General features: G+C 40.7%; 1 long non-coding RNA gene across 1 annotated transcript; it reads right to left on the bottom strand.

Moving 5' to 3' along the window:
• Nucleotides 1-370: 370 nt before the first annotated feature.
• On the bottom strand, nucleotides 371-5,328 carry LOC107121159. The gene is made up of 3 exons (XR_001482851.1): nucleotides 5,267-5,328; nucleotides 2,647-2,851; nucleotides 371-656 (listed from the first exon to the last, which is right to left on the bottom strand). It is a non-coding gene; the product is annotated as an uncharacterized LOC107121159 (long non-coding RNA).
• Between the last annotated feature and the right edge of the window lie 5,321 nt (nucleotides 5,329-10,649).

Genomic DNA, 10,649 nt, shown 5'->3' with positions numbered 1-10,649 from the left:
AAGCATCCTGCACACTGCAGTCCCATTCTAAAGCAGGGCCATATGCACCTGGGAAGCACTGAACTCCAGAAGATGTGTGAATCAACCCTTGTTTCCATATTAAGAACACAAGAAGAGCCCGGCTGAATCAGACCAGTTCTAGCCCAGCATCCTGTCTCACACAGTGGCCAACCGGTTTTTTCTGGAGCACCAACTACAGGGCATAGAGGCCAAGGCCTTCCTGATGTTTCCTCCTGGCTCTGGGATTCAGAGACTGACTGCCTTTGTACCTGGAGGTTCCCTTTTGTCACCATGGCTAGTAGCCACTGATTGACATCTTCTCCATGAATCGATTGAAACCCCTTTTAAAGCTGTTTGTTCCTGTGGCCATCACTACATCACTACATCATCTGGCAGGACTCCTCTCCATGAATTTTCACTCTACACATCCTAAGTAAATAAGCATTTTTCTGTAAAGTTCTAAATGTAAGCCCATTGATTTCACTCGGCTCAGGCTGGAGTCGCTCAGCACAGGATGGCCCTGTTGTTCTCCTAGCCATAGGCTTGTATCCATCTGACATTCAACAAAACACCGAAGGACTTTTCCCCCCTTTATGTCAGCTACTTGAAATGCTTGAAACGAATGCTTCTTGTGTTACTGGGTGCCTCGCTCCTTCCTGCAAAATAGAAGATACACGTTAATTAAAATAATTCCAATAAGTCAAGATGCTTAAAAACCTATTTTTAACAGTCTAAGTCCTGCAAACTCTCCTTAACCCATTATTTTAAAAAGGATTCAGACTGGGCCTATAAATATATAGACCCAACACATAATATGAATATGGCAGTGGGTTTTTTTCCCTTCTTCTTCTTCTCCTTAGAACTGTCATTTAAATGAACCTCAAAAAAATTGCAGGTTCACATGACAGCAGTAGTGGTTAAAAATTAGCAGGGGTGATGGTTGCAACGTTGGTATTCTGAATGACAGCCGTGGGAGCAGCAGGGGTTGTTTGGATCTCAATGCGGAAACAATGAAAGCAACAGGCAGCTCACCCCAAACCTTTACCTAAGCCTGAATCCTATTTGCTAGGCACAGTCTAGTCAACGCAGTCGTGGAAGTCAAGATCTGGAATGTCTTTAAAAGATAAGCCCTGAATCATACTCTGAGTAAGAGCAGTGGCTAGGGTTGCCAGGTCCCTCGTTGCTCCCCCGGGGAGATTGGGGGGCATTCTGGGGGTAGGTGGGGCTGACCCAATCCCTGCCCCAAGAGTGACCACCCGCCCCTCACCTTCTGCCCAATTTAAAGGGCTTCAGCTGATTTGCAGGGACTATGTGGCTGCTGATCAGCTGGAGGGCCCTTTAAATCTAGCAGGAGGGTCATGGGCCACACACTCAGCTCACAAAAAGACCCTTGGGTTTTATTGTGAGTAGGGTGGGTGACATGGCGTACGGGGCTGGAGGAAATCAGCCCCATGGACTGTGGCCTCCACCCTACTTGCAAAAAATAAAGGGTCTTTTCGTGAGCTAAGCGTGTAGCCTGCAAGCACCCCTCTACCTCCCTCCTGCTAGATTTAAAGGGCCCTCCAGCTGATCTGTGGGCCACCTGGTCACTCTTGGGGGTGGGGCTTGGGGTGGGGCTTCCCTGCTAGCCAGCTGGGCATGGGTGGATTGAAGCCCCCAAGGGTGGGGGAAACCCCACCCAGACCTGGGGGCTGGCAACCCTAGCAGTGGCACACAATGTAGCTAGCACTGACACAGCAGCATAGCTGTGTACCCTGCAAAGCAAGTGGGGTGAATTGATCAAGCTATCTGCCTGTCACTCATGTTTATAAAATGCATCTAGCCCGTAGTGTTGCAATACTACCGTGATTCCTTGACCATCAAAAAGACCTTTAGATAAGGGGGGCGTGGCAGCTGTCCTTCCGGTCGGCTGCAGCTCTTACGCTCTCCTGCTACCCCCAACAGAAAAACAACGTTTACTATTAAAAAAAACAAGGTAACTTTACAAAATGTTCAATGCCAGGCAGGGAAAGATCCTGAGGGGAAAATGGAGCTAAAAACTCGCCTCTCAAATTGCTAAGGAAGGATATTACCGATTCGGAAGAATCAGAGCAAGAGCTCTCCTTGCTAGATGAAATGGCAGTGGCAGGAGGGAATTCAAACCAAAACTCCCAGGCTCCAATTACACAGGCATTAACAGAAATAAAAGAGGAGATTAAAAGTGAGATAAAAGCTTTGTCTTCTGATGTCGGACAATTACGAAAGGAATTTGCTCAGCTTAAGCTCGTTATTGACCCAATAAATCAGAAACTAGACAAACTTACCTCATCTGTGAAAGCGACAAGGAAGAAGGCTGAATCTGCACTTCAAATCGCTAGAAAAGCAGCTGATAATTTGTCGGAGGTACAAGAGTTTGAGAAGTGGGCAAAAAATAAAATTATCCTTCAGGAGACCAGGTTAAGGGAAAAGAAAGTGAAACTATGTGGAGAAGTGGGCAAAAAATAAAATTATCCTTCAGGAGACCAGGTTAAGGGAAAAGAAAGTGAAACTATGTGGAGTTTCCTCAAACTTCTGTGCAACAGGTTATCTTAAAGAGGAACTAAACAAATGGTTTTTGCAGACACTTCAGTCGAAGGGAGTAACAGAGACCTCTGAAGAGATAATTACCTCGGCTTTCTGAATTAATGTTTCAAAGAGAGCTCCCCAGGCGTTCCGCAAGACATTGTCGTCGAATTCAAAGAGCTACACATCAGAAACAAACTTTTTAAAATAGCTCGAGAAAAACAAGGTTTGTCCCTTGAAGACACATCCGTGTTTTTGTATGCTGACGTCATCCCAGAGGTGCTGATTGCGAGACAAAGACTGCATGAAACTGCAAAGACATTGAGAAAAAAGGAAATACCATATAGATGGCTAGCACTCGGCCATTTGGTAGTTAATTTAAATAGCACTCGGCCATTTGGTAGTTAATTTAAATAACAAAACGTTTATAGCACATAATGAGATGATGGGTAAAAACCTTATCGAGGCTGTTACTAAACTGAAAGAGGTGTGTGAAGGAAACAATATTTTTATTTTTATTTTATTTTTTTTGCATTTTTACCCCGCCCTCACCGCGAACGGGCAATATACTCTGGTGTGGATAGTTAGGTTATAGTGTAGGGGGAAACAATTAAAGGTAAGATTTATTAGTAAAAGAGTAGACTTGAACTCTAAACATGTTTAAGTAAGAATAGTTATCTGTGAGCATTGTTAGATTAGAGGGTTAGAGTTTTCAGTGTTATAATAGGGTGTAGCAAGGAGGCTAAGAGTGTGCCCCCCCAAGACCTCCGAATACAGGGAGATAGAAGGTTTACCTCTCACTGTAAAGTGTTTCTCTATAGCACCCATAATCGGAGGCAACCATTTCAACTTTTCTTTTCAAGTACAGAAGAAGATGGAGAAAAATAGTATTAATTGAGGAAGAAATGAACTGTAGATTATGAGTTGTATTATGATTAAGTATAAGCTATGGGGAAGTTGAATGGAAATTATAAACGGGTAAGATAGGGGCATATGAAAAGAAGAGGGATTAAATGAGAGTAAAAATTTTAGTCTGTTGGAATAGTAACCTCAGGTGTATTTCTCTTTATTTTGTTTGGTTATTATGATTGTTAAAAATGGAAAATGAGTATATCAATAAGATGGATAATGAATGTGTGTTCGTGGACTGATAGATATACTCAATAAAAAAACTTAAGTATATATATAAAAAAGACCTTTAGATTAGTGTGCGGCTGATTGACCTAGTACGCACTATGATAAGAACATAAGAAAAGCCCTGCTGGATCAGACCAATGGTCCATCTAGTCCAGCATCCTGTCTCACACAGCAGGCAACCAGTTCCTCTGGATGTTCAACAACAGGCATAGAGGCTGAGGCCTTCCCCTGATGTTGCTTCCTGGCTCTGGGATTCAGAGGATTAATGCCTCTGAATGCAAACGTTCCCCTCAGTCACCATGGCCAGTAGTCACTGATAGACGTACCCTCCATGAATCTATATAATCCCTTTTTAAAGCTGTTTATTCCTGTGGCCATCACTACATCCTCTGGCAGAGAATTCCATATTTTAATCACTCTCTATGAAATGAAGGTGAGGATGGTGAGGATGATGATGTCATCATCATAGGCTTAAGACTGCTAGCTAGGCCAGAAGAGGGAAAACAATGAGCCATATATAAACAATGGCAGATCTATGCTTATCAGCATACTAGTATCCATAAATTTTTGTATGCTCCTCTCCATGTACACAAGTGCATGCCTGGAGTACTCATTGCTGATAGCACTTCTAAAAGCAACTTGTCATTGAAAATCAACTGACTGCTCACTTTTACTAATGAGCAAACATACTAGACTTGCAACATTATCACACCACAAAAGACTTTCATCTTTAACCATGAGCAAGATATGGAAAGATGCCTGTGAAGCTCTCTGGGAGACTGACAAGTGATGCAGCTTGGCTTCTCTAGCTGGTGTCACTGTTCCTATGGCCAAAAAAAAGTTTGTTGCTAAGCAACGTAATGTATATATTACGTTTGTCTTTGGGGATTTAACATATGCATTTTCACTTTCATCTTTGACGTGTAGTCACATTTCTTTGCTTTGAGCACCAAAATGAATGGAAACTGTCCAGTATTAGGATACGCAAACATAGTGAAAGGTACAGGGAATGATTTACAAAACCCAAGCCATTGTTTTCCAGTTTGATTCAGCAGGAAACCTACAGAGTGCCATTCATAAGGGGTTGGGCTCATTTCTTTAATAAGAAAAGATGCTGGGTTTTGATCTTCAAAAGTGCTGGAGTCCTTCAATATATCTTGGTCCACTAAAACGTAAGAAATTTAGACTGAAAAGCATTGTTGTAATGGAAGCTCCGATCCTAAATATGTGCAAGTTCCACTAAATAGACTTTCCCAGGTCTTTCAGATTGGTGTTTAAATCCAGCTAAATCTAAATATCCATTGAAAACTCACTATTTGGGTTTGATATTGTGAACTGAAGTCTGTGTAATTTGCAGTGCAATCTGAAACAGAGTTACACACTACTATGTCCTTTGACTTCAATGGACTTGAGGGGATTCAAGAACTGCACTGATAGTATATGTTTTGATTCTTTCAGTTACTTTCTTGTCCTCCTATACTGACTTTTGTAAATTAATCTATACTTGATAACGTGTCTCTTCATTGCTGGAAGCAATTCGCTTTCCACAGATCATCACTACCAGTTTTGCCCTCTCCCCAATACATACCCTTTTCAATTGTTAATCAGAGCATGGACACATTGGCACACATGGATTTCAGTGCACTGAGTCCAGGACAGAAAACAAAAACACAGTTATTGCTTACAAAAGAAAACAGGATGTATGTTAAAAAAAACCTACTTAATATTTTTATAACTAGATATCAACCAAACACAAGGATTATAAACTTTTAAAAAGCCACTGACATTTTATTTAGTGGCATTCCAAGAGAACGTTGCTCATTCTTGTTTTTACATTTATTCACATTATGCTCTCCATAATTAAATTAGAAGATCTGGCATGGAATTTACCCAACAAAAGGCTTGTGTTGTGATGAAAAAGAACAGGATATCCGTCACTTCCTTTTAGGTTTACTATTTTTATTAATAAGCATTAAAGACAGAAAAACACTGGAGGAATTCTCCCATTGTACATTGCTTGCATTTTACTACGCTTTTCAGATTAGTTTAATTTCCCAGTGGAAGCTGGCTCTTCATAAATATTGGCCTAGGATTATAAACATGTAAGTCAAAACTCTTGTGCTAGGGCTTTTCTGCTCCATTCCCATTTACTCTTAATATGCAGAACTAGAAACATCAGACGTTAGGGCCAACCATGCAGTAAGGAAGACAGTGCCACATATGGTGGCCTCTGTTAAAGAAGTTCAAGAATTTGGAAACAAATTAACAGCCCTGGAGCATTTTTTAAGATACATCTGATGCACTATTGTTGAACATGTTCAGAGTACCTTCCCCATAACATTAAGAACCCTCTTTGGGGTCCCAGTTGTGCAGGATTGGTAGAAAGAGCTTTGGGGTTAAAGAAAACTACAAAAAGAAATCATTTCTTGCATGCATATTACTTCCACAGGCTGTAAAGACAGCCACAGTCAGGTCTGTAGCTACAGTGGGGCATCTCGGGGACAGGCCCCCCAACATACTACCCAGGCCTTCCAACTTCCCATCCAGCTGGATTATTTTATTTTTCACAAATGCCACGGCCTTGCCATCACCCTGCCCTGCCTGCCAGTGCCCTTGCCTCTCCTCTCCTCTCCTCCCCTCTCCCCCCCCCTCTCTCTCTCATCACTTTTAACTTTTACTCTCTCATCACTCCTGACACAGCCTGGGGTGTGTGTGCAGGGGTGCCCCCTGACTTATTTAAATGCCCCCTGAAGTTAAAAAAATCCTGGCTATGGCCCTGGCCAAAGTTTAAGGCTGGATTGGACAATATTTTTTGCCAATTGCTCTCCTGGGCAGTTGCTACACATAAGAGAGGGATGAAGAGGGGAAGGCATCATTTGATTGGCCTCTATTTGGGATGCCCCTTCCACTTAACATATCTACTGTACCTCCAAATATCTATTCAAGGGCTTTACATCCAAAACTGGTATACATATCATAAATCAAACCAGAAGTGATTACTGACTATGCAATCTGACCAATATCTATTGGTCTATCCAGAATTTAAGTCCACAAACGAACATTTGGGATTGGGGCAGGTGCATCATATGGCCAAGGCAAGTATGTGCATTTCAGCTTGCTACTACCCATGCTGGGATTATTGTTATCTGATCTAGCCCTTTGATGGCTTTCTTAAAAGATCAGACCCATTTTGTGGAGGACAAGTCTATCAGCAACTATGAATCATGATGGCTGAATAAAGCTTCCAGATTCTTGGTCAGTTTTTTCCTACTTTCCCCCCCCCCCCCCTGGGAACAAGCAATACGTGATGAACATCAGCCTCTTGCTCTGCTTATGACTTTCAAGAGGCATCTGGCTGGTTGCTGTTGGAACAGCAATGCTAGGCTAGATGAACCTTTATCTGATCCAGTAAAGCAGTTCTTATGTTCTTATGTTCTTAGGGCACAAGTTTGTAGAGGGTTTTTCATTACAGAAAGTTGCCGCTTCTCTTAGTAAGAAAGCCACATTTCCTTTTGCATAGTGTTCCATTAATTTCATGTTAGGTGTATTACTTATCAGTTGGAAACATCAGATTTTTTAGAAACAAAAAACAAATGTCTCCTGACCACTCTTACCAATCCCTTTTCCTTGCCAGACAGAACAGACTGAGGCCGATTGTAATTTCGAGGATAAAGTCACAGAGTTTACAGTACATAGAGATTTCCTGAGATTTGCCATTTATGCATGCAAATCAGATTGTAGCCTAAAGCCATGAGAGATTTGTGCTAAACCATCTCCAAAATTTGGAATGCATTAAACAGTGACAGCCGCTTCATAGTTTAATTGTGGATGTTGCCATCCGACAAATGGGAGACTTGTATTTATGGTACATTTGAGATTGCAGATTTCACTGTTACACAGGTAGTTGGTTTTCTAAAAGTAGGAGAACCCACAGCAGCCATAATGTTGTAAGTTAACTTTATGCTACTAATTGAAATTAATTCTAGGTTAGTTTTACTAGAAGAGCTGTTCTTGATCACACTTTTCTGATTAGAAGGAGTCAATACCAATACATTTTAAATAAAGTCGTTTGGCTGCTATTTTCCATGAATGGATATAATTGACTTTGTACATTCTGCAGTTAGGTTTTTATGACCACTGTGATAGATGATATGTGGGCATCTACAGGTCTGCCTTCCTTTTCTGTTCTCTCTTTCCTAAACCCCCAAAGTGTTCAGCGGCAGCCCCAGGCAGGTCTCATTCCAAAATCCCTCAAAATTGCAGCCAATTAAAATAGTCCTGCCAGAACAAAATATGCCCTGTTAACATCCTAATAATTACATTACCATTACTCTTTTTATGTGGCACAGCCTCTGAAGACTACTTGGAAACTTATGCTCATCCAGAATATGACAGCAGTTCAGCTGACCGTTGACTGGGACTGGCCACTGAGAACATATCTCACCAGAACAAAAAGTATTTCTACTGGCTTCCAGTCCATTTTCTAAGAACAATTCAAAATGCTATTTTTGACCTATAAACATTGCTAAAGGATCACCTGCTGCCATATAAACCCGCCTAATCATTAGCACGATCTTCAGAGATTCTTCTCCAGATGCCTCTTCTATCAGAGGTTAGGTGGGTGGCTGCCAGGTTTATGGTATTTTCCCTGGAGGCAATCTGGTTATGGATTAACCCAGAGACATCTGGATGACACTTTTAGTGGCCTTATTTATGGTGTCCTTGTTTCATTGCAATATCAGTGCCTTGGGCATCCTATTGATTGAAAAGAAAAATGTTTTAAGTAAGTTGTTAAGCACTGAATGTAGTCCCATGTCAGATATCATGGGAAACAGATTACTTATTTGAATGCATCTCCCTCTCCTAAGGTTGTAGCCTGGAAATTACATGGGCTTCTTTATTAGATACCCAGCTGTGAGTGATCATTTCTCCTGACCAGCCCCTGTTACTTGCCATGCTCTGGTATTCCAGAATTTAGGAAGGAAGAGTATGCAAAAGTGACACAGAAATAGCTGGACAAGAGTAGCAAAGCTCTATCATCTTTTCAGCTTTAGATCAGTGAAGTTTCCAGGCCAAATATGTGAAGGGAAAATGTCCTGTTCTTTAATAGAGACATCAGGGGATCTTATTTACCAGGTGATATTATTGACCTAATGCCATGAAAAGCTTTGCTTGTTTGTTTCTGCACTTTAAGCTTCTGTTAAGAGACAGAACATTTTTCTCCAGGACTTCTGGCAACCCTACTGGCAACTCTACCCACAGCAAATTCTCCCTTTATGCAGAAAGATAGCACATCCAAAAGAATCCTGCTAGCCTATTGTGCGTGCTTTCTACATGCAATGAAAGATTTGGTGGAGATATTATCACACATGAGCTCCTGCACGGGCATTCTGAAGCATTACAATCCCAAGAGGATGGAGTCGTATGCCCTACTGAATATGTGAATCAAACCTAAAGTAAAGGCAGTGTCATATACCAGTTAGAGTATTAGAACAGGCCCGGGAGAACCCAATTTCATATCTATGCTCAGTGTGAAACTTACTTGATGAACTTGGACTGTCTCCACCTACTCTTTTGTTGTTGTTGTTGTTGTTGTTGTTCAATCTTCCAAGTTTATAGCAAGGATAAATAAATAAATAAATACATAAATAACAATAAATAAATAACTGGGACAATTTTCTAAAAAAACATGTGAATCAGGTCCCAGTGTTTGGAAGAAAGGTGGACTTAGAAATATTTGAAATAAATCAATACATTAGAGGTTACAGAGATGCATTCTGTTCTTGATTTGGTGTGACATGACACCATCATTTTGATCTGACTTCTATTTAGGGCTGTGGAGTGAGGGCAAAAAACAAACAAACACAAAACCCAGTTATGGCTACAGACATATCACATCCCAAAACTGCTGATATCTAGAACAGGATATTTACCCGCATCTGCTTTGCCTTTTAAAATAAAATCTCACTCAGCCTTTAGGAAAATATTCATGAGGTAAAGCTGGCAATAGAAAAATAATTATTTGAAAAACATTCTATGAGGAGAGTTGTGTGCTTCCCTACTGGATGCCAGTTAAAATGAGCTAATTTGTTTTACCAGTAGCTTAAGAAAACCCCTGCACAGCAGCACGACAATTATATCCAGGTGCAAGGACTTAATTCAAGCAATTCTAGGTGGATCCTTCCAGGCTGCTCTCTGGGCCCCATCCTCGGCTGCAGTTAGGAACAGATGCCCTTGAAAATATGATCCAGTCAGCCCTTGAATACCAAGCTTGAAATGCTTTCAGAAGGGAAGGGGGGGGGAGAGAAGGGGATGCTCTTATAGCCAAGAAAATCAATTCAAACATGAGTAAGAAATATGAGCGCTGCAAGTCAAAAGTGAATCAGCTTCGTCTCTCTTTTGGATGCATTCCTATTCTCCCAGCATACATGTAAAATCTCTGTGGCACATTTAAGAAAAAAATATGCGGCCCAAATCCTCAAAGCTCTTCTTCTGGAATAATACAATTTGCAGCAATGGAAGCACTGTAGAATAATTTTGAGTACCATACATCGGAATAGCTGAATTATTTTTTAAAAGTATAGAAATAAAATAAATTCAATACGTTATTTATGGTTGTAATCCAAGATGGAAATAAAATTGTTTAATACTTTAAGTTAAAGTTTAATTAGTCTGCATTTTTATGGATCAGTATTTGAAACAGGATTTCTACTATTAGCATGTCTCATAAAATGTACTTACCTTGTTGTAGAGATCTGTATTATTGAAGTTGATTTTCTATGAGATTTATATTTGTATGCAGTGTTACATGGAAAATTTATAAAATAAAATATTTTTTAAAAAGAGTCCATATACTGTCCAAATTCTGTTAAGTTCTGCAGGTTGGATGGGTGAGACAGGGAGTAGCAAGAGAAATTCCCACATTTCAGTGCTTAGGGTTGCCAGCCTCCAGGTGGGGGCTTTACCTAGAA

This window comes from Gekko japonicus, unplaced genomic scaffold (assembly GCF_001447785.1).
Source record: "Gekko japonicus isolate JY-2015 unplaced genomic scaffold, Gekko_japonicus_V1.1 scaffold523, whole genome shotgun sequence".
NCBI classification, from domain to species: domain Eukaryota; kingdom Metazoa; phylum Chordata; class Lepidosauria; order Squamata; family Gekkonidae; genus Gekko; species Gekko japonicus.
This window is presented reverse-complemented; position numbering and strand designations above follow the sequence as displayed.